Consider the following 23759-nt stretch of genomic DNA (forward strand, 5'->3'; position numbering starts at 1 on the left):
GAGAGAGAGAAATAATGTTTCCAAGATCACAAATGTGGCAGGTCCAGGGATCTGGACACACCCCTGTGATCCACATTCCTCTGACCCCAGATCTCCTGCGTCCCATTTCTCCCCATAACTGCAACCTCCTGGAGGGCATTGGAAGCAGAATGAGAAGCAAGACATTGTGACCAAGAAAAGTTCTTGCCAGATGTCTCTCTTCACTCTCTCTGAAAGCCCACATGCCACCCAAGCGGCTTCCGAACTGCACAGGATCTAAAGGAGCATTTCCTTTTGTTATTTGCAAAATAAGAAGGGGTCACTTCTAAACTTTTTCTATGCACATCCTCTTACCATCAATCACTATTTCATGTTCAGTGTGTGGGCGCGAAATATTGGAAGCCTTCTGGGTGTTGCTGCTGGGGAAGAATGTTTCGTTGTGTAACCACAGACATGGGCTACTCCGGAGTTCTTGACAAATGTCCATGTGTTTTCTGACCACCCTGCAAGGAGGGGGCACTGGTTTGAACTTGGCCTGTGCACCTCACTTCAGCTCTGAGATGCATGGACATTCCTGGGTCTGCCACAGGCTCCGTGGAGGGTGGCTGAGTACAAGACACAGCCATCCGCTCTCCTTTCATGCCTTGGAAGGAATGCCCATCGAATCCTTCCTTGCATCCCTTTAGGATGCTTTCTTGGGACTTAGAAGGACACCATTTTCTTTCACACAGAATAGAAGAATTTTTTCCCAAAGGTTGAGCACAACAGCATGAACTTGAGGGTTTTTTTTCTCAAAGTGTGGTTGACGGCCATCTGTCTGTCACTGGAGGTATTTTTCTTAAATGAAGATTCCTGAACCCCACCCCAATTACATGAAATTAAAATAGGTGGGGTGAGGCCAGGAACACCTGCATTGTGAGCAAGCTCCCCAGATTATTTTTACATCCACTATGTCTAAGCTTCAGAACTGGACGAAGAACCAGAAACGCAAAGCTCTAGTCCTGTGGGAGCCCCTGCATTCACTACTTGAGACCATTTTGAGGCCAGCAGACCCCAGCTGGATCCCCTCTTCTCTATTGCCAGTCCTGCCCTCCCCAGCAGGCATAGCAGAGCTGCAGGGACCTGGCTGCCCCCAGCCCTCTGATAAATGCTGTCACAGCCTGGGTAAGAAGCAGCTGTGATGGATGTTCCCAGAGGGACAGGCTGACCCGGGCCCCCTTTCTGGTCCTGATGAGAACTGTGCAGCAAGCCCATAGCCAGGACTGTCAGTATATCAACTGACAAAGAAGGACGTGGCCTCTGGTGAGCATAAAATCCTCTCCTGACTAAGGTTGAGGGGGTGAAATTGATCTTTCCAGAATGTCCACCCTTCCCCTTAGTCTAAACAAATCCTTTTGCCCTTTTCCACCCAGCTGAGGGCCAGGCTCCCTTCCTGACTGCCCCAGATCACACCGGCCTCCCTTCTCGAAATCCCATTGCATTCACCATCGCCACTGGCCTCACCTTATTCCGTCTTGCCTTTTTCATTGCTGATTCATGTGGGTTACTGTGGGGCCGTAGAAAGAGTGTAGACTGTGAGCCAGCAGATTCAGGTGTGAATTGCAGCTCTAGAGCACAGTATCCACCTCTCAGAGTCTCAGGGTCCTGTATGTTCGTGGTGATGAAACCACACAGCATCGTGCAGGGTGAAATAAGATAACCCATGGAAATCTGACACAAAATGAGACTCCTCCCCGTCCTGCCGAGCATACAAGTTTAAGCCATATTAGATACAGCCCTGCTTTCCTGTTCCTAGAAAGTTTGACAGCAGCTGACATTTCCTTAGTACTTACTGCCTACTAGGCATTGTGCTAAGCTCTTTCGTGTGTTATTTCAGTCAACCCAGAATTTCATATCCAGCCAAACTAAGTTTTGTAAGTGAAGGAGAAATAAAATCGTTTACAGACAAGCAAATGCTGAGAGATTTTGTCACCACCAGACCTGCCCTAAAAGAGCTCCTGTAGGAAGCACTAAACATGGAAAGAAACAACTGGTACCAGCCACTGCAAAACATGCCAAAATGTAAAGACCATCGATGCTAGGAAGAAACTGCATCAACTAACGAGCAAAATAACCAGCTAACATCATAATGACAGGATCAAGTTCACACAAAACAATATTAACCTTAAATGTAAATGGGCTAAATGCTCCAATTAAAAGACATAGACTGGCAAATTGGATAAAGATGCAAGACCCATCAGTTTGCTGTATTCAGGAGACCCATCTCATGTGCAAAGACACACATAGGCTCAAAATAAAGGGATGGAGGAAGATCTACCAAGGAAATGGAAAACCAAAAAATGGCAGGGGTTGCAATCCTAGTCTCTGATAAAACAGACTTTAAACCAACAAAGATCCAAAGAGACAAAGACGGCCATCACATAATGGTAAAGGGATCAATTCAACAAGAAGAGCTAACTATCCTAAATATATATGCACCCAATACAGGAGCACCCAGATTCATAAAACAAGTCCTTAGAGACTTACAAAGAGACTTAGACTACCACACAATAATAATGGGAGACTTTAACACCCCACTGTCAACATTAGGCAGATCAACCAGACAGAAAGTTAACAAGGATATCCAGGAATTGAACTCAACTCTGCACCAAGCGGACCTAATAGACATCTACAGAACTCTCCACCCCAAATCAACAGAATATACATTCTTCTCAGCACCACATGGCACTTATTCCAAAATTGACCACGTAGTTGGAAGTAAAGCACTCCTCAGCAAATGTAAAAGAATAGAAACTATAACAAACTGTCTCTCAGAACACAGTGCAATCAAACTAGAACTCAGGATTAAGAAACTCAAAACTGCTCAACTGCATGGGAACTGAACAACCTGCTCCTGAATGACTACTGGGTACATAATGAAATGAAGGCAGAAATAAAGATGTTCTTTGAAACCAATGAGAACAAAGATACAACATACCAGAATCTCTGGGACACATTTAAAGCAGTATGTAGAGGGAAATGTATAGCACTAAATGCCCACAAGAGAAAGCAGGAACGATCTAAACTTGACCCCCTAACATCACAATTAAAAGAACTAGAGAAGCAAGAGCAAACACATTCAAAAGCTAGCAGAAGGCAAGAAATAACTAAGATCAGAGCAGAACTGAAGGAGACAAAAACCCTTCAAAAAAATCAATGAATCCAGGAGCTGGTTTTTTGAAAAGATCAACAAATTTGATAGACTGCTATCAAAACTAATAAAGAAGAAAAGAGAGAAGAATCAAGTAGACGCAATAAAAAATGGTAAAGGGGATATCACCACCAACCCCACAGAAATACAAACTACCATCAGAGAATACCATAAACACCTCTACGCAAATAAACTAGAAAACCTAGAAGAAATGGATAAATTCCTGGACACATACACTCTCCCAAGACTAAACCAGGAAGAAGTTGAATCCCTGAATAGACCAATAATAGGCTCTGAAACTGAGGCAATAATTAATAGCCTACCAACCAAAAAAAGTCCAGGACCAGATGGATTCACAGCCGAATTCTACCAGAGGTACAAGGAGGAGATGATACCATTCCTTTTGAAACTATTCCAATCAATAGAAAAAGAGGGAATCCTCCCTAACTCATTTTATGAGGCCAGCATCAACCTGATACCAAAGCCTGGCAGAGACACAACAAAAAAAGAGAATTTTAGAACAATATCCCTGATGAACATTGATGCAAAAATCCTCAATAAAATACTGGCAAACTGAATCCAGCAGTGCATCAAAAAGCTTATCCACCATGATCAAGTGGGTTTCATACCTAGGATGCAAGGCTGGTTCAATATATGCAAATCAATCAACGTAATCCAGCATATAAACAGAACCAAAGACAAAAACCATATGATTATTTCAACAGATGCAGAACAGGCCTTTGACAAAATTCAACAGCCCTTCATGCTAAAAACGCTCAATAAATTAGGTACTTGATAGAACATATCTCCAAATAATAGCTATTTATGAAAAACCCACACCCAATATCATACTGAATGGGCAAAAACTGGAAGCATTCCCTCTGAAAACTGGCTCAAGACAGGGTTGCCCTCTCTCACCACTCCTGTTCAACATAGTGTTGGAAGTTCTGGCCAGGGCAATCAGGCAGGAGAAAGAAATAAAGGGTATTCAGTTAGGAAAAGAGGAAGTCAAATTGTCCCTGTTTGCAGATGACATGATTGTATATTTACAAAACCCCATCACCTCAGCCCAAAATCTCCTTAAGCTGATAAACAACTTCAGCAAAGTCTCAGGATACAAAATCAATATGCACAAATCACAAGCATTCTTACACACCAATAACAGACAGAGAGCCAAATCATGAGTGAACTGCCATTCACAATTGCTTCAAATAGAATAAAATACCTAGGAATCCAACTTACAAGGGATATGAAGGACCTCTTCAAGGAGAACTACAAACCACTGCTCAACAAAATAAAAGAGGACACAAACAAATTGAAGAACATTCCATGCTCATGGAAAGGAAGAATCAATATCGTGAAAATGACCATACTCCCCAAGGTAATTTATAGATTCAATGCCATCCCCATTAAGCTACCAATGACTTTCTTCACGGAATTGGAAAAAAGTTCCAATTTTTTTGAACTTTAAAGTACTTTAAAGTTCTTTAAAACAGAATAGAGCCCTCAGAAATAATACCACACATCTACAACCATCTGATCTTTGACAAACCTGAAAAAAACAAGAAATGGGGAAAGGATTCCCTATTGAATAAATGGTGCTGGGAAAACTGGCTAGCCATAAGTAGAAAGCTGAAACTGGATCCCTTTCCTTACACCTTATACAAAAATTGATCCAAGATGGATTAGAGACTTAAATGGATTAGAGACCTAAAACCATAAAAACCCTAGAAGAAAACCTAGGCGATACCATTCAGGACATAGGCATAGGCAAGGACTTCATGTCTAAAACACCAAAAGCAATGGCAACAAAAGCCAAAATTGACAAATGGGATCTAATTAAACTAAAGAGCTTCTGCACAGCAAAAGATACTATCAGAGTGAACAGGCAACCTACAGAATGGGAGAACATTTTTGCAATCTACTCATCTGACAAAGGGCTAATATCCAGAACCTACAAAGAACTCAAACAAATTTACAAGAAAAAAACAACCCCATCAAAAAGTGGGCAAATGATATGAACAGACACTTCTCAAAAGAAGACATTTATGCAGCCAACAGACACATGAAAAAATGCTCATCTCTCGCCATCAGACAAATGCAAATCAAAACCACAATGAGATACCATCTCACACCAGTTAGAATGGCGATCACTAAAAAGTCAGGAAACAACAGGTGCTAGAGAGAATGTGGAGAAATAGGAACACTTTTACACTGTTGGTGGGACTGTAAACTAGTTCAACTATTGTGGAAGACAGTGTGGATATTCCTCAAGGATCTAGAACTAGAAATACCATTTGACCCAGCCATCCCATTACTGGGTATATACCCAAAGGATTATAAATCATGCTGCTATAAAGACACATGCACACGTATCTTTATTGTGGCACTATTCACAATAGCAAAGACTTGGAACCAATCCAAATGTCCATCAGTGGCAGACTGGATTAAGAAAATGTGGCACATACACCACGGAATATTATGCAGTCATAAAAAAAGGATGAGTTCATGCCCTTTGTAGGGACATAGATGATGCTGGAAACCATCATTCTCAGCAAATTATCGCAAGAACAGAAAATCAAACACCGCATGTTCTCACTCATAGGTGGCAAATGAACAATGAGAACACTTGGAAGGGGAACATCACACACAGGGGCCTGTTGTGGGGTGGGGGGAGGGATAGCATTAGGAGATATACCTAATGTAAATGACGAGTTAATGGGTGCATCACACCAACATGGCACATGTATACATATGTAGCAAACCTGCATGTTGTGCACATGTACCCTAGAACATAAAGTATAAAAGAATTGTCCATTTAAGACTGTAAACTAATAATCTTTTGAAAACTCTTCTTTCCAAGTAAACAAACTTTATTCAAATTAAGTAATAAATGCATTCTTATTCTCTTTTTAAAGAGAAGTGTTATGTTTTTATGTCATGTATTGCCCTTAATAAAATATACACTTGTACAGATTGTACAAGAACTTTAGTTAAGCATGAAAGCATTTGTGAGGGATGGGGTGTTGCACAATGTTGGCAATGACCCAACTAATGTGTGCATGTCAATCTGGCCTTGTCAATTTGTTTATTTCTTATACTAGATCATCTGCCAATCATTTTCACCAGCCCACCCACAAACAGTTCAATACACTTTCTATACAGATACTTTAGTAATAAATATATAGAATTATAGATTAAATATGTCAAACCAGGTATCTGAGAAGTGATTGAATAGCCTCATATTCTACTTTCATATTATAATCAATAAACCAACAATAGAATGTAAGGGCTATGCTTAAGATACCAATTAGCTTATCATCTACGAGACTAATCATTTTTATATTTTGGAATGTTTAGTGTTTTTGAATCAGTATAGAATAGTGGCGAATAGTGGTGGTTTCCTTTTTTTTTTTTTTTTTTTTTTTTTTTGAGATGGAGTTTTGTTCTTGTTGCTCAGGCTGGAGTGCAATGGCACGACCTCGCTCTCTGCAACCTCCGCCTGCCGGGTTCAAACAATTCTCCTGCCTCACCATTGCAAGTAGCTGGGATTACAGGTGCCTGCCACCACACCCGGGTACTTTTTTTGTATTTTTACTAGAGACGGGGTTTCACCCTGTTGGCCAGGCTGGTCTCGAACTCAGGTGTTCTGCCCGCCTTGGCCTCCCAAAGTGCTGGGATTACAGGCGTGAGCCACCGTGCCAAGCCGAGTGCTGATAAACCTCCCTCTCCTAATATGAGAAGTGAGTGTTGTAGTGGCACCTACTTCATGAAGATGGTGAGACGATTAAATGGAATATGTGTACAGTCTTATCCTAGTTAGCATGCAATAAACGATAGCTGTTTTCAGTTTATGGTTGTTTTGGTTTCCTAGGGCTGCCATAACAATGTGCCACAGACCAGGTGCTTAAACAACAGATTTTTGTTTTCCTGCCATTCTGGAAGCCAGAAGTTCAAGATCAAGGTTCCAGCAGGGTTGGCTTCTTCTGAGGCCTCTGTCCTTGGCTTTAGATAGCTGCCTTCTTGCTTATCCTCGTGTGGTCTTTCTTTTTTGCATTTTCTGATTCCTAATCCCTCCCCTTATAAGGACACCAGTGATATTGGATTATGATACACTCTAATGACCTCATTTTAACATAATTACCTCTTTCATTCTGAGATACTGACTCAGAATGAAAAGTATGAATTTTGAGGGGAGGGGAACCCATTTCAGCCCATAACAATGGTCAACAATAAAGTTTTGTAGAATGGCAAAACGTGGCTACTCACCTCTTCAGCACTCATTTTACAAAACATCAAGCTGACACCCAAGAGGTAAAGTGTTTAGCCCAACTACATGGATTAATTTGTTCTGAACAAAGAATTTAGGCCATAAAAGCCTGATCTCTTTTCAGAAAAATTTAAAGCATCAAATACTTAATAGTTACTTAAATCAACATTTTTAGATTGTATTTTTCTGAAAATCTATTGAGAATATTTATTTCTCCTCAACCTTAAAAGTCCTTCAATTTTTGATTAAAAGTTAACTTGATGAAAATTTCTGATTACCTTGATTTTACCTAATTTTTATGTCCTAATGACCCATTATCTTGTAAGCCATCTGGCCCTGATGATTTTTGCAAGTTCTCTGGTACAAAAAATCACACAATATAGCAAAAATAGCACTGACCCAACAATACTTGTTAACTCTTCTGCAAATAAGCTGTGTTATTTAGGCAAATATCTTCACCTTTGTTGGCCTCAGTCTGTTTATCTGTAAAATAACAGAATAAAGTTCTGTGATTTTGTGAAAAATTATTGACTTTGAGTGATCATGACAGCTTGTCTCTAGAGCACACTGTCCTGCCCCTGACCACGAGGGTCCTGGCCTATGTCAGAGAGCCTTGGCGAGGGCACCCACTTCACAGGGCCCATTAGACCAGATATGCTCTAACAGCCCTTCTTCAAGCCTTGGGGTTTCTGGTTCCACAGTTTGGGAGAACAGAAATACTGAGCAAAGATAACCAATACGGAAGGATAGCTTTGTGATTTTTGCTACCCAAGAATGATACTAAATTCCCCCTCCCCACACAATGATAAACTTCAGTTTGTTGCTCAAGATAAAAACGATCTGTGAATAAGACTTTGTCACAAAATGAGCTGTCTACTTCCTAAGCTTATTTGAGTCCTGACCCCAAACCTGCGAGGTGGCTTGTCATTGTATCTCTTCTTATTGCTTGGTGGAGGAGTCAGAATTAATAGTGGGGAATATCCCTTTCTGGCCTGTTTTCAATTATCAGAAGATTTAGCTGGCTTGGAGGTGGGGGACTCTGCTGTCTCTGCTGCCCTGAGACCTCCTGAGTTAGTTCCTTTTATCTCTTTCTGGATGCCCAAGTCCCAGCATGCTATGCTGCACTGGCTAAATAAGCCCATAAATCTAGCTTTTGTGCCCTGCTAATCCTTTTATTTCCTAAATCTTATTTAATCCGAAAGGCTTCCTTTCATCTCTTGAACTGTCCGCTGGGTCACTCACCCGCCCTATCAGCAGTCCTTGCAAACCCTAGACAGAGCCGAAAAGCTTCCCATGGTCTTCGGATTCTCATTAGGTGCTGGTGGACTAGGGGACACCTGCCAAGTGGCACTCTGGAGAAAGGGCCCACCCGGAGGGGCCTGCTGCACTCAGGGAAAGTCGAGGCCTGTGCATTGCTCACCTGGACACTGCCCCGCCTGCCAGCAAAACCAGCCCCTCTCCTCCGAGACGCTCTGTGGTGATGAAAGGAGAAAGGTTGCCTCTCTGGCCTCCAGAACACTGGACCACAGGCCAACGACCAGATTAATTTGGGCTCAAAGAAACACAGAAGGGCCATTTTCTGCTAAGTACAATTTGTTTTTTGTCTAACTTAAGTAAAGATAAGCCCTGGGTTTGGGGAAAAAGAATAGTAATTAAGACAATTTCACCATCTAAAGACAGGCAACAGGCAAATTCATACAACATCCAAAATGACCATTTGCATCTCAACTCCTCCTAGATGCTTATTTGGAAAAAGTTTGTAATAGGAAATTAAAATCTCAGACATCACGTTTGTAACTTTTTTACCATCAGCATTTGTGGCTGAACTTTGAGAGTTTGACTGCCCTGCCTTCCCTGTCCCAAGCACTCCTGCTCCTTCCTGTAAAGACCCACACTTTTTGGCCTGTTCCTCTACTGTCTTATGATTGTTCCTCTATTGTTCCTTATTAGATCTGTTTTCATGAGAATAGCTGGAAAATCCCTGGACTTAGATTCGAGAGCATTCCATCTGTCTTTAACATAGGATTTTTACCACCTGTCTGATGTTAGTGAAGACATGGCAAGCCCCACTGCTTCCGTTTTCCCAAATGTAAACTAGGAAAGTGATATTGGCCTGGCAGCATTGGGCAAGGATTAAATGAGATGAGAAATGTAAAGCAACTGAGAGAGCAACACATAGCAGGCCAAAAAAAAAAAAAAAAAAGAAAGCAAAAAGAAAAAAACAGTTTCATTGTCTACGAAGTTTTTGTGAGGATTCTGAGATAATATGTGTGCAAGCGATTTTTACTCTCGCGAGGATGAGTATAAATGATGCTTGCATAGGCCTTGTTTCACCAGTGAGGTTGTAGAAGTATATGAATTATAAGAATGTTAGTGCGGGTTGGGCGCAGTGGCTCACGCCTGTAATCCCAACACTTTGGGAGGCCGAGGTGAGTGGATCACCTGAGGTGAGGAGTTCAAGACCAGCCTGACCAACATGGTGAAACTCTGTCTCAACTAAAAATACAAAAAAATTAGCTGGGTGTGGTGGTGGGCACCTGTAATCCCAGCTACTCAGGAAACAGGCAGGAGAATCACTTGAACCTGGGAGGTGAAGTTTGCAGTGAGCTGAGATCACGCCACTGCACTCCAGCCTGGGCAACAAGAGCGAAACTCCATCTCAAAAAAAAAAAAAATGATAATAATGATAAGGATGTTAGTAGATATCCTACACACCCCCTTTCCCCTACTGCTGCCTTGCCAGGAACTGGAAAATAATCATATCAATAATAAATGAAGGAAATGAATATCTCCAAGGCCAATGTGATTAGCAGCTAGTTCTAGTTTAATTAACCAATGTATAGACCAAGCTAAAGAAAAGCTCTCTTATTAGATAACCCAGTGGGATGGAGAAAATAGGAAGATGGAGAGGACTAGCTGTCCAGGAAGGGAGATGCAGCGCTGGAGGACAGGAGCTCTCTGACAAGCAGCTACCTGTTCTGTAAGATATTCAAGGCAACCTACTTCTCCTTTCTTTAAACCCACCATTTCTAAGCAACCTTCTGACCACACCTTCTCTCTCCCAGTCCCTTCCTACTTGGCAGGTGCACCTTGGATGACAGTCCAATCCACAGAAAGAGTCTTCCTCGTAGTAACGATGCTTTGCTGGTTTGGGCTGCAGAGCAGTCTCTCTCTCTCGAGGTGGGATAGTGTGAGTCCAGCGTCAGGAGTCTGACTTTTGCTGGGGGTGCTGCTAACTGCTAGCTCCTTGGCCCTCCACACTGAGGACCAGAGTCTAGATGATTTGAGTTGCCTGCGGTCCTGCCATAAGGAGAGTCCTTTGAGTAAATACCATCCCCTGTCTGGGAGTATTCTTTAGATTTAGTCAAAGACACTGGGAATCCAAGCCTTACTATCGGTTTCTTTGGATTTCCCGTGAAGTATTCAGCATAGTGCTTAAACAGGTGCTGAAATCATTCACTGTATAGAAATGTGGAATATTTGCTTTTTAATACTTTAAGGTGATCATCTAGATGGTCTGCCATCCTGCTGTGGACCTCAGCCAGACACATTCCTGAGTGATAACCTTCCCCAGGCATTTCTGCGCCCTCCTGTGCTCTGAATGGAGCTGCAGTGTCACATATGAGACCCTTACAGGTCACCCGAGGCCTCTTTCCTTCTTTTCCATGTTCCTAAAATATCTTGGTGATTTTTCTACCCAAGGATGATATGAAATTCCCCCTCCCCACACAGTGATAAACTTTGGTTTGTTGCTCAAGATAAAAATGATCTGTGAATAAGACTTTGTCATAAAATGAGCTGTCTACTTCCTAAGCTTATTTGAGCCCTGACCCCCAAGCTGCGAGGTGGCTTGTCATTGTAACTCTTCTTACAACGTGACTTGCTTTGTAGAACTAATTTCATTCTTTATTGCTTGGCAAGTTGCTTTTTATATTCTTCTAACTCCCCTAAATTATCAGTGTCTGGAAAAGGTCCCTGTTATATTTCATCTTAGAAATGCCCTTTACAAAAATAATCCAGTACGAGCTCAGTCCCTATTTTTTGAAAAGAATTATGCTGCTTCCTGAATATGGCTCCTTGGAACTTCCCAAGCCTCGGTCTTACCTTATCACACATTAAAGCTGGTTCTAATCTGTTTAGTGTGATGTCAACCTGGGAGAACTTAAATTTTTGTAAAAAGCCACATTTTTAACCTATAGGATTCCATGAGAAATACTTGATATTTCTAAGGTGAAAAATGTCACTGAAGGAAGGAAGGGCTCTGCTCTGTGCCTTTCTACTGAAGAACCGAAAGAAGCTGTGGTGCTGGACTGCTGGGGGTTTGGGGAGAATGGTGGTGATGGCCAGCCCAGGGGCCTCTTCCCCACCCACAGGCCAGGAAGTCCAAAAAGTAGGTGCGTTACTCCAAGTATGTAATTGTTACAGAAACAGACCTGCCCTCTCCCTTGAACTATTTGTTTGAATGTTCAAGTTTGTTAATTCTAGGGAGTTTTTGAATGTCCAAATTTTAAATACTTTGAAGGTTAAAATGATAGTTTTCCCCTAAGAAGTAGGTTGTTTAATAGTATGTTAAGTCATCGCTTAACTCTTATAGTATGCAGTTTTCTAAAAATAGAAAAAGTGGGACCAGGCACTGTGGTTCATCCTGTAATTCCAATACTGAGAGGCTGAGGTGGGAGGATCGCTTGAGCCCAGGAGTTCAAGACCAGTTTGGGTAAAATGACCAAACCCTGTCTCTACCAAAAAAAAAAAAAAAATCACACACACACACAAAATAGCCTGGCCTGGTGGCACATGCCTGTACCTATAGTCCCAGCTACTCAGGAGACTGAGGTGGGAGAATCACCTGAGCCCAGGAAGTCAAGGCTGCAGTGAGCCATGATCATGCCACTGCACTCCAGCCTGGGCAACACAGTGAGACCCTGCCTCAAAAAAAAAAAGAAAAGAAAAAGAGGGAAACTGATCTTTAAGGGACTTATGGCCTTAAGAAGAGAAAGAAAGTCAACACAAAATGTGTAAAGACACAATGGCAGCAACCTGTAAACACAGACATCGATGGAACAGCTGGGCAGAGAGGGACACACAGGCGATAAGGGGTTTTCACAAGAAATTTGAACAATTAGAAACATTTTCCAAAGCCCAGAACACATAAATCTGAGCAAAACAACCCTTCCAGGCTGGCGAGAGGAGAAGCAGATGTGATGTGGGAACCACTTAGAGAGGGGACTGTTTGTCCTTAGTGTCCCCTCCTGTGACCTAACAAAAGATCCCCATGGGGTGCGCCCCACCCGCCATTCCCTGGTGCTGAGTTTTGTGCTCCATGGCCAAGGTCTCCGCCCAGGGGTCCCTTGCTAGGCACGCCACACAAAAACGCAGTGCACGTGTGCACACACCATGTCCCTGGAGGGCAGGAATGTGGGTGTGGAGCAAGAACCCGCAGGCTTCGGAGGCTCCCCACCCCAAATCCTAAGAGCATAGTCATTAAGTGTCCTCAAAATACTTAACAAAAATAGCCTGAGACGTTAAGAGCAAGGCGTTTCCATTACTAGCACTACCCAGCCTGCTAATGCTTGCTAGCCCTGTGCTTCTCAAACGTGAATGATGAAGAACTCCCTCAGAAGGGAAAAGTATTCTCTTGCGTCCCTAGAGTTGACCTAAACCTGTTTTTGTTACAGTGTCTGCATACACAAGCACTGCATCAACATACATAAACACTACATTATGTCTAGAGTCCTTATATTCTTAATCAACGCTAAAACCTGGAATTGACTGGATTACATTTTCCAGTATTAGGCAGAATGGGGGCTCAAGATAAAAGTTCAGCTCAATTAGACAGATAGAAGGTTACATTTTTGTACGCAAGATTATGTGATTCTGAAAAATAGACCTGCTACAATATGTTCGAATATATACATAACCTTTAAAATGATTTCATATACCTGCATAATGATATTAGTATGACTTTTTAAGAAGTGCTGCTGGCCGGGCGCGGTGGCTCAAGCCTGTAATCCCAGCACTTTGGGAGGCCGAGACGGGCGGATCACGAGGTCAGGAGATCGAGACCATCCTGGCTAACACGGTGAAACCCCGTCTCTACTAAAAAATACAAAAAACTAGCCGGGCGGGGTGGCGGGCGCCTGTAGTCCCAGCTACTTGGGAGGCTGAGGCAGGAGAATGGCGTGAACCCAGGAGGCGGAGCTTGCAGTGAGCTGAGATCCGGCCACTGCACTCCAGCCTGGGCGACAGAGCAAGGCTCCGTCTCAAAAAAAAAAAAAAAAAAGAAGTGCTGCTGTGATGGAAATTAGAGCCTGTTAGTCCACAAAGTTAAAAAGAAAAACATCCCTGGTGGGAAGAAAGCATTTACCTAAATTCCCCAGGTTTAACCTGTACAGTTCCATGAAAAACTCTTGATGTTTCCAAGCTGAAAAAGGTCACAGAAGGACCCAGTACAGAGAGCTATGCTCTTTTCACTAAAGAGCAGATTCAAGCCCATGGTGCAAGGCTGGTGGGATGATGGGAGAATGGCGGTAGTGGAAGAATATGTCTGCTCTGTGAGAATGTCTTTAAGTCGATTTTTGTTTGGGCGTTAATCTTTAACGTGTACTTGTATTAGAGACTTTTTCTCCAGATCACAGATGAGGGACAGAGTCTGCCAGGTAAATGGAATAGCAGGAGCTGCCCCGTCTCCCCTGACCATCTTAGTGAACCTGGGTTTGAAGAAGATGGAAAGAGGAGAGAACACCAGGGCTGAATTTCTCCCTATGCTCCGCCAGGCCTGGCGGTGTCCACTCTGGCTGCTGTCACATGGAAATTCACATAACCTACTTTCAGGGACCCTCCTGGGGTCTGCAGGGCTCTGGTCATGGGAGGGCACCTCAGGAAAGGTATAGCCGCTCAAGGCTCAGGCATTGCCATCCTTCCTTTTGTTTTGTCGTTTTCTAATGTGTAGACCAACTCAAAAAGCATGCATTCGGACACAAAGTCTGGAAAAAGTGTAACCCAATTCTTTTCTAATCCATGCTCGTTTCTTTTGAGTTGCATTTTGCCATCTCTATGAAGCACCCGGGGTCCTTAAGAAGCCCCCCTGTTACTGTGCAGCCGGACCTCCCAGCTGGAGACATTCTGTCCGCAAGGTACCGTGCGAACTCTGCCGCGCAGACTGCAGCGGAACGAAGCACGCTGTTGAAAGTAGAACAAGACAGTCAACAAACCAACCAACATTGAAGTGTAAAGTAGGATACATGAACGGGGCGTTGGAAAAGGGGCAGGCTACTCAGAAAACAGTGTGTGAGTCAAAACAGCCTCTTCGAGGACAACATTCTGAGGGCAAAGATCTCTTCCTTTTAGGGAAAGAATTGGCTTTCTGTTTTGGTGCAGGGTGAACTGTAACCAGTAGAATCTGAGGAGCGTCAAAAAGGATTCCCTCTCTAAAATATTTACTTATGTCCATTGTCCCCAGACCAAATACTGTAGTTTGGTTCTCCCCATGAGGGTCACAAGGCCGTGCCCCGGATAGAAGGCCAAAAGCCAAGAGAGACAGCAGCTGCTTTACCCATGGCGTGCAGGCCTGGCAGGAGCAACATGGGAGGAGGAGAGGAGGCAGAGACCCTGGTGTGGGGGGCAGGGTGAGGGAAGGTAGGGATTTCACCAGCAACCAGGTGAGAGCTCCCTGAGGCCTGGGCTAGATGAGTAGAAGTGAGACTGCAAAGAAGGAAGCCAACATGTGCTTGACAAGTGGAGTCAGTAAGAGCAGTGTCTTATTTGACTTCCCAGTCCACGGCTTCCCCCTGAAGCTTGTCGTCCATGGAGACGTGTTTCCCTGAAATCCTCAGTAGACAATCCTGGGGCTAGTTCCCACTCTTTACAGCTGGTTCTAAGCTTGCACACAAGATAGCAACTCAAACATAATAGGGTTCAAGTCCGTTGTTGCTACCACTCACTTGGGAGAGCGCTGCTTCTTTCTCCCATTCCCCTGCTCTAAGTCTTGCCCCTAGCAGGTGAATGTGTGACTTGAGGTAGGGCAGGAAACGGACAGGTAATGGTGTGCAGACCTTTTTTTTTTTTTTTTTTTTTTAATTTAGGTTTTGCTTTGTTGCCCAGGCTGGAGTGCAGTGACGCAATCATGGCTCACTGCAGCCTTCAACTTTGGGGCTCAACTGATCCTCCCATCCCATCTCAGCCTCCCAAGTAATTGGAACTACAGGCCCATACTACCATGTCCAGATACGTTTTACAGTTTTTGTAATGGTGGAGTCTCACTATATTGTCCAGACTGGTCTCAAACTCTTGGCCTCAAGGTGTTCTCCTGCCAGGATTCTAGGTGTGAGCCACCGTGCCCAGCTCAGCGGGCAGGACTTCTCTATGGAGGGGCATCCCAGTGATGGGCCACCTTCTACTGATGTGTGGTTATGACTCACAAAGCAATCTGGGGATGCAGGAAATCACAAACTCAGACTGAACGGGTCCAAGTCCTACGTGGCTTCATTTCTGTGAAAATGTCTTTAAGGCGATTTTGGGCGTTAATCTTTAAAATGTATTCGTATTAGAGACTTTTTCTCCAGATCACAGATGAGGGACAGAGTCTGCCAGGTGAATGGAATAGCAGGAGCTGCCCCGTCTCCCCTGACCAACTCACCGAACCTGGCTTCGAAGAAGATGGAAAAAGGAGAGAACATCTTGCGCATCGTGGGCAAAATATGTTCTCCTGTCTCCAGTCTCCACATTTGTAAAGTAGAGCTGAGAGGACTTAGCTCGTGAGGTGTGCCAGTATGTGCCCTGGCAGGCAATAGGCACTTGATAAACACCATTTTCTACTCTCGGGATTAATTTTTTCTTCTTAGTGATTAAAAGCGGGTAGGCCATTAAAAGGATGTTCAGAAAGCACTCTCATTGCACACAACATCTTCTCCCTGTCCACTGGGGTGGGCAACAGCAGGGCCCCTTCTCATGTGCCCAGATGAAGTAGGGAAAGTGTTGACAGGGACAGGAGCCAGGCCCCCAGATTAGTGAACCCTGGAATAGATGGACACGGCAGGGCGGGGCCCACAAGAAGACGCCTGGGGGCGAGGAGCGGCCACGAGGGAAGGTGGGCAAAGAGTAAGAAGAGCCAGGATGCCTGTGAGAAGGGCTTGTTAGGCTGGATGTCTGTCATCCCATTTTTTTCCTTTGTTTTATCCTTTTTAAACGTGGATTTTTTTTTTTTTTTTTTTTTTTTTTTAGTAGAGTCTCACTTTGTCGCTTAGGCTGGAGTGCAGTGGCATGATCTTGGCTCACTGCAGCCTCAACCTCCTAGGCTCAAGCGATCCTCACACCTCAACCCTTTCAAGCAGCAGGAACTACAGGCACATGCCACCACGTCCCGGCTAATTTTTAAATATTTCTTGTAGAGGCAGGATTTCTCCACGTTGCCCAGGCTGGTCTTGAACTCCTGAGTTCAAATGATCCACTCACCTCAGCCTCCCAAAGTGCTAGGATGACATGCGTGAGCCACGCACCCGGCCTGTCATCCCATTTAAGTGCTCTCATACTCATGTTTCACGGCATGTGTCTGGATTCCAACGGTGACGATGGATGTTCCCGAAAGTAAACTGGATCGGACACATATGAAGGGCCAAGCACGTTGCAGACATCATCATCGCTGCTCTCGCAATGCCCTGAAAGATTTTCCCAGATGTGGATACTTCATAATTCACTAAGGTAATGGTTTGTACTTGTGATTTTCATTCTTCTCCAAATTTTTTAAACAAATAGTTATTTAGACGGATGGATTCTAACAAATGAAGAATGATTTGTGGAATAGGCTTAGGACAAGGTGGCTTTATATGTACAACTGAACTGGTTGTTTAACTTCAGATTTTTAGCTTCCACATTTATTGAATGAGAGAAAATAAGACCTAACTTTTGAGGTTAAATTTAAGAGGACACATATTCATTGAAAAACACCAAAAAATCAAAGTCCCAATTCCAAGAACTCCCTCAGTCATGGGCAAACTAGACTTTTCCTAGTCACTGTCTGGGAAGTTGGGCTGTGAAAACTGGAAAGTTTCATAAATAGAGTTGAAGCTGCCACTGTCCTGAGTGTCATCATCAGGACATTTGGCTGGTGATGGTTCTAGCTTTGTGGTCTTGTAACAGAGGTTCTGCCTGGACACGTGCAGACCTGAGCGGAAATCCCAGCTGTGCCTATAAGAAGTCTACCTCAAATTTAAAAACAGCAACAAAAAAGAGTTAAGTCACACAGCCTGGGAGTGGCAGATGGGGAATTCGTAACAGGGTTGTGGAGCCCAGAGCTGCTGCTCGCACCGCTACGGTATCACAGTGTCCCTTGGCACTACAGATGGTCTCATTCCTCTTCCTTATTTTAAAAGCATCTTGTTCTTCACTGAATTTCTTTTTGCCTCCCCTAGTCTGGTGCCTCCTCAGGTAGCCCTTGAGAAAACAGGTAAGTGATAAAATAAGCAGCTGGAGAGGTTGCTGCCAAGTGAGCTGTGTAGGAAGGACCCACACCCCTGGCTACATCCCAGAGGAGCCCTACTCCCAGCAACAGCCTGTTGGCATCTCAGGACGCTGTTGGGGAGCAGAGCCAGCCAGGCTGCTGCTGGAGAAGCCTCTAGAAATGTCCTCATCTCTAGAAGTCCCCCTCGTTTCGTGGATAATTGAACTGCAGTGTGAGGCAGTCTGGGCCTGTCCAGAAAAGGTTTTCTTTCAACCAGTACACTGGGGAGCAGGCAGCTTGTTCACTGACCGGGAGTGAACCCTCTTCCCCCTTCCCTTTCTCAGGTGCTGGAAGAGGCAGCGGCTTTCAGGTGACCTGACATCCCAGGAGGCAATCCAGCCCACGCTCACAAGGAAGCCGTTCCCAGCCTTCCATGGGAACCAGGTGAAGAAATAATAAAGAAAATGCCAAGAAAATCAGCCCCGCAAGCCAGGAAGCTCGGAGCCTTTTCTCAGCCCACAGGCCACAAGACACAGTGCCAGGTATTCAGAAAGCCCCGTCCATGGGTCGGGCATGGGTCCCGGAAGCTCCCAGGGATGCAGGTGTGGGGTCATTGAGAAGCTTGACTTCTTCATGTCATTTGGGATGACATGGGATTTTTTAGTGTCACCTCCCTCTGCATCATGGCTGGGCTGAGTGACCCTCACTGTGGACAAGGACCATGCCGTATACTCTGTGGGCTGCCAACGCCCCCAGGACCCGACCCCGCCAGAGGGTAAGCCCATATGATCAAGGAGCTCTGACACCTTCACGCATGTGGTTGAGGGCCAGGAGGCATCTGACAGCAATCCCAGGGCAGCTCAACCCATGAAATGGAGAGGAGTTACCCCAACCAGAGGCGACTGAGACAGGGGCTGCAGAGGAGATCCGAGTGACAGGGTCGTGGCCAAAAGAAAAGGTGCCTGGGCATCCACATACTCTTGTCCATTCTGTTGTTCCTAAGTCTCTTTTCTCCGCATTTCCAGTGACTGCCAGGTCTGCATCTCATCCACAGCTCAGGTCCCTCCCGGTTCCCTTTATTGTCATACCCACTCCTGCTCTGCACAGGCGGTGCTCCTCCCCTGCGGCCATGCCACCTCCCACTTACCCTCTGACCTCAGGGTGTCTGCAGAGCCCACTAGGGCTCCCTTGAACTGAGACCAAGGAGGCGCCGCTCATGACCCTTGCTTTGGAAACTTCCACTGTTTCTTTCCTCTCCTACCCTCTAACCATGAATCTGATAAACGGTCCACGGTCCCTTGATAACAGGTGTTGGGGGTTAACATCTGACTCTACAGTCAGACGTCTGCATTTTAACACAGACACTTATGAGAAAGCCCTGACAAGTCTGGTCTCACCAGCATTGCAGGCAGCAGGGCCCACCTTGCAGGGTGGGCAGGGGGAAGTTATTAGGCAGACAGAGCATTTTTGTCTCTATAATCAAAGCACTGAATAACATGTTTATTCCACTTCTCCTAAAACTTGTCAAGGCCCAGCTGGCACCCACCCACCATGATATGGAATGGCTCTGTGTCCCCACCCAAATCTCATCTTGAATTGTACTCCCATAATTCCCACGTGTTGTGGAGGGACCCAGTGGGAGATAATTGAATCATGGAGGCAGTTTCCCCCATACTGTTCTCATGGTAGTGAATACATCTCACAAGATCTGATGGTTTTATCAGGGGTTTCCACTTTTATGTCTTCTTCACTCTTTCTTTGCCTGCTGCCATCCATGTAAGATGTGACTTGCTCCTCTTTGCCTTCTGCCACAATTGTAAGGCTTCCCCAGCCACTGGACCTATAAGTCCAATTAAACCTCTTTCTTTTGTAAATTGTCCAGTCTCAGGTATGTCTTTATCAGCAATGTGAAAACAAGCTAATACACAACCCACCAGGCCACCCCTCCTGTATGCTCACATGCCCCCTTGCAAGGGACTGCAAACTGGCCAGAGGGCAAGGGTGTCCCTTTTCTAAGAGTTATGGCTCATACCAGACGGAAATTCTCTCTACTCTAGTATTTCTATAATCTGATATTTCTTTTCCCCCGACATGTAGTGAGGATTCAATGAAATCAATTCTTAAGAGTGAGATCACTACATTGAGTGATACAGTAAATAAAATGTGTATGTAAATATCACATAAAATTCAACCAAAAATTTTCTGCAAATATGACATGCTTCCCTTTGCTTTTTCACATATATGTCATGTCCTGCCATGGGACTTTAGTGTCATAGAAAGAACATGAGTTTGGTGTTGGACGGTTATGTGTTCAGATCCTGGTGTCGGGCTACTGCCAGGAAAGATGAACGCATCCTCAAACCCACAACACCTTTCTGGAAAGGACCTCCTCTCATAGGTCCTCAGACCTCTTTATCATAAGGAGAGGAAGAAAGTACCTGCCTGGGATGGCCCACCATGTCTCTGCAGACGATGGGCTCACAGCTTGCAGCCTCCACAGCCCAGGGCTTTCCTGCACAGCTGAGAGGAAACTCCAGTCTCAGGACTTCCAGTCAGAAGGAAATTCCAGTCCATGTCCACATATGACCAGCATTGTGTACACAAGTGGTATCTGCTTATAACCTGTAAATACTGATTTCACTTAGAGTTCTGTCTTTGGCATTCTCACCACTTGACATGCTGTTTTGAAGAGCTGCTACTCCTAAGTCCAAAGTCCTAACCTCGTGACTCCAGCTGAAACCCTTTTCTTGAGGTAACTCTCTATTTCCCAGGGCCTGCTGCACATCTCCACTTCGGGACTCACAGGCATCACAAATTCAGCACGTCCGTACCTGAATGATCATCTTTGCTCCCAAACCTGCCTCTTCTCCTGTGTCTTCGGTCTCAAACACTGTCACACCCTCAGTCGTCCCAACTAGCGTCTGTGGAGTCATCCTTTCTGGTGTCTCTCCTTCCCGGCCTGCCTTCCCTCACATCTGAGAAGTGCAAAAATCCCATGCGTCTCACTCCCTCAGTGCCTCTGCAGCTGGCCCCTCTCCAGCCCCACCCACTCTCCTCACCTTCTCCCACCCGGACGGTCTCAGCTTCGTCCTTAATGGGACCCACGACACGGGCTCTGCAGGAATGGCCTCCCTGCCCTCCTCTGAGCATGCACGCATTTTCCTGCACCTTCGTGTTTGCTGCAGGAGGACTAGCTTCTCTGCAAAGCCATCTCCAAACCCTACGCTGGCCTCGTATGCCCCCTTCTGGGTCGGACCCTGAAAACCTGGGGTTGTAGTGATCTGATCTTCAGAGCTGGGATTGTGTCCCACAGAGCAGATAAGTGGCATGTCGAGTGTGTCCCAAAAATGTTGTTGATGTTAAGAGTGGACGAATGGGCCAGGCACAGTGGCTCACGCCTGTAATCCCAGAATTTTGGGAGGCTGAGGCAGGTGGATTGTTTGAGGTCAGGAGTTCAAGACCATCCTGGGCAACATGGCAAAACCCCATCTTTACTAAAAATACAAAAATTAGCTGGGCAGTGGTGGTGCACGCCTGTAATCCCAGCTACTCGGAAGGCTGAAGTGGGAGAATCACTTGAGCCTGGGAGGCGGAGGTTGCGGTGAGCTGAGATTGTGCCACTGCACTCCAGCGTGGGTGGCAGAGCAAGACCTTGTCTCAAAAAAAAAAAAAAAAAAAAGGAGATGAATGGGTGAACCTGGTAACCTTTGAAGAAATAAGCGCAGGATATAAAAATGAACATTAACGCTAACACACTGCTATAGACTGAATGTTTGTGTCTACCCTGTGCCCTCCCCCACACAGCACCAAACTCATATATTGAAACCTAATCTCCCATGGGATGGTATTAGGAGGTGGGGCCATTAGGAGACGATTAAGCCATGAGTGGGGAGTCCTCACCTCCTTATAGAGAGGCCTGAGAGAGCTCCCTCAGCCCTTCCAACATGTGAGGAAGCAGCGAGAAGGTGTCACATATGAACCAGGAGGTGGCTCTCACCAGACACCAAAATCTTTGACCTCCTAGTCTCTGGAACCATAAGAAATACACTTCTATTTGTATAAGTCCCCTAGCCCATGGTATTCTGTCACAGCAGCCTGAACGGACTAAGGTGCACACCAAGGTGATTCTAAGAATTATTTTTACAATTAGGAGTCTATCATCATTCATCCACAAGTATTTTTTGAGCCCTTACTTTCTGCCAGGTTTGCTTCTAGGCACAGCTGATACAGTGGAGAGCAAAGCAGACAGAACTCCTAGCCCTTGTAGAACTTAACATGTTATTGGCAGAATAAGAAAAGAATAAAATATGTCAAATGAGAACACATGCCAAGGGGGAGAAATAAAGCTGAGAAGAGGAATTGGAGGGGCTCCCTGGGGAGGCGGGAATGGGGTGGCCTGGAAGGTGACTTCTGAGTGAAGACTGGGGGAAAGGAGACTCCTCGAGGGGCTGTCCAGGTGGAGAAACAGCAACACAAGGACCAAGGGCCGGCGGGGGCGTTCCTGGAGCTGCAAGTTACAGAAAAAGGGCCACGTGGCATCAAAGCTCTGCAGTGCATCAGAGAAAATATCAATGGAAAAATGAACCCATTCAACCTGGCTCCCAGAAAAATAAAACATTGGGAACGGGGGAGGGAAGCGTGAGGAACAAGGAAGGAGACAGCAACTGTGGGTGCCCTGGCAGCAGCTGCAACACCCCTGCCCTGACCTCATTCCTGGCTGGACCTCAGGGTTTCCAGCTTCCTCCTGGTTTCTCCGTGGCAGGCCTGTGCCAAGTGGGGGTGACCACATCACTAGAGATTTCACCAGCGCCTGGCCTGCTCTGCTGGAGGGGCTGGCGGGCTGCAGGTTCCCTGGGAGCACTGGCCGGGGCCCAGCGGGCACGCCAGCCACTCAATCGGGCACTGTCCGCACGCCCCCATGGCCCAGTCTCTGCAGGAACTGCGCGAACCTCGGACAAGGGGCCTCAGAGAAGAAGTTGGCCACTAGCCCTGCTGTGGCAAAGCAAATTTGAAGGGGGGGATTATTTCCAGTAAGAGAAAGAAGTGGCTCAAATGGTGAGTTCACAGAGGGAGACTGTGGGGCTTTGGATGGGTCTGCAGCAGCGAAGAGAACCGCCCTGAACCTGCACAGCCTCACCTTCTGCCCCTGGCAAGCAGGGCACATGCCTTAGTGGCGATAACAGTGTGTTCGCCCGTCACACAAGGTCCCTGACTGGTGCTCAGCCTTGCCCTGTGTGAGGCCGGGGAATGAGGTGCATGTTCCAAGACAGCGTGGCCCAGTCCACAGATGACAGGGACCCAGCTATCAAGCGCCTGCACCTGTGATGAGCCCCAGGGGCCCTGCACTGTCCCATCTACAGCAAGCGTACCCTTTCCCTCTGCTGCCCCCCGTTCACCGCTCCCTGCTACTCTGTTAGCACCACACTGACAACTGCAAAGCGCTGAGCATCAAACTCCTGAGGCCCTCCTGTCCCCTACAATTAGTGTGAATTCACTTAATCAGATTCTTTTTCGGGACTTGCCTGACTGAGACAGTGGGAATGTTAGTCTTGAGGAGGAGGAAAGGGCTGTTTTCAAGCTGGGGCGCTGGGACCCTGGGCCATAGCAGAATGCCTGGAGAGGGGGGGGGTTCTTTCCACAGGTACTCGAGGCCATGCTAGGCACCCAGGGTCATGGGTCCACAGGCCAGACTTGGAGCAGCAGCAGTGTGGGCTCCAGCATGGGACTGCCAGGTCTCCCTCCACTCCATCACTCAAGGAAGGATGCGAACAGGAGGCCATTGAGCTCCCGCAGCCTCCGTGTTCTGATCTGCAAAGGCAAGTGCCAAGAGTGCCTTCTCAAGGGGCCACTTTGAGGAGCAAATGAGACGAATTCTGCAAAATGCT

The 23759-nt window shown here is 45.7% G+C and overlaps 1 long non-coding RNA gene across 1 annotated transcript; it reads left to right on the top strand.

Annotated features, from left to right (window-relative positions):
* Positions 1–16694: 16694 nt before the first annotated feature.
* Positions 16695–22522, top strand: LOC105478898 (uncharacterized). Its single transcript, XR_985581.2, has 4 exons — positions 16695–17135; positions 18219–18416; positions 18539–18649; positions 20646–22522. It is a non-coding gene; the product is annotated as an uncharacterized lncRNA (long non-coding RNA).
* The last annotated feature ends 1237 nt before the right edge of the window (positions 22523–23759 follow it).

The sequence above is a fragment of the Macaca nemestrina genome, chromosome 19, assembly GCF_043159975.1.
Source record: "Macaca nemestrina isolate mMacNem1 chromosome 19, mMacNem.hap1, whole genome shotgun sequence".
In the NCBI taxonomy this organism is placed as follows: Eukaryota; Metazoa; Chordata; class Mammalia; order Primates; family Cercopithecidae; genus Macaca; species Macaca nemestrina.